A 1,157-nucleotide genomic window follows, 5' to 3' on the forward strand; every position below is an offset into this window, starting at 1 on the left:
GGTTGGGAGGTCAAGTAAGTGTGGCCTATAAGGATTTATATCTGTTCCCAGATGTTCAGTTACCAGCAGGGTTCAAGATGGCTAAGTTTGACCTGTATGACGGGCATGGTGACCCAGTAGCACACTTAAGAGGATTTTGTAGCAAGATGAGAGGGGCAGGTGGAAGAGATGAACTATTGATGGCATATTTCAGCCAAAGTCTGAGCGGATCAACATTGGAATGGTATACTAGACAAGATCACAATAGGTGGTACATATGGGACGATTTGGCCCAAGCCTTCTCCTGCCATTTTCAGTACAATCTCGAAATTATCCCAGACCGTCTGTCATTGACGATGATTGAGAAAAAGCCTGGTGAGAGTTTTCGGGAATATGGATTCCGTTGGAGGGAGCAAGCCGCGAAGGTTGACCCTCCAATGAAAGAAAGCGAGATGGTTGATTATTTCTTGCAGGCCTTGGAGCCCACTTATTTTGGTCATTTAGTGTCAGCAATGGGCAAGTCCTTTAGCGAGGTTGTAAAAATGGGAGGTATGGTTGATGAGGGACTCAAGTCCAACAAGATCATGAGTTATTTAGCAATCAAAGAGACCACCCATGCCATTCAAAATGGTACTGGGGGTGTACTTGGGAAAAATAAGAAAGAGGATGTTGCGACAGTTGAGTCAGGAGCTTGGGTCGGACCCAGGGGCCCTTTACGTTACTTCAACCAGCCTCGACCCTATCACCAAACTTACCCCCACACTCCATATAGCCCACCATTACCCACCACCAGATCCTCATTTTTCCGTCCATCATGCCCAAACATACCCTCAACCTCTTGCCCACGCGCAATGGCGTGCGCTAACTCCACATAATCCCTATACAGCCCCGCAAAATACTTATCCACCCCGAGAGCCTACTGAAACCCCCTGGAATAGGTTTCCGGCCCAATCAGGCCACCAAGAATGAGAGGTTGCAGAAGAAGAAGACTTTTACTCCATTGGGAGAATCCTATACCAGTTTGTTCCGCAGGTTGAGACAATTGGGTATGCTGAGTCCGATTGAACCAAAATTGCCAAATCCTCCCCCGAGGAATCTTGATCATTCCGTGAGTTGCGAATATTGTTCTGGTGCCCCGGGACACGACACAGAGAAGTGTTAGCAATTGAAAACAGCTA

The sequence above is a fragment of the Nicotiana tabacum genome, chromosome 5 (assembly GCF_000715075.1).
Source record: "Nicotiana tabacum cultivar K326 chromosome 5, ASM71507v2, whole genome shotgun sequence".
NCBI classification, from domain to species: Eukaryota; Viridiplantae; Streptophyta; class Magnoliopsida; order Solanales; family Solanaceae; genus Nicotiana; species Nicotiana tabacum.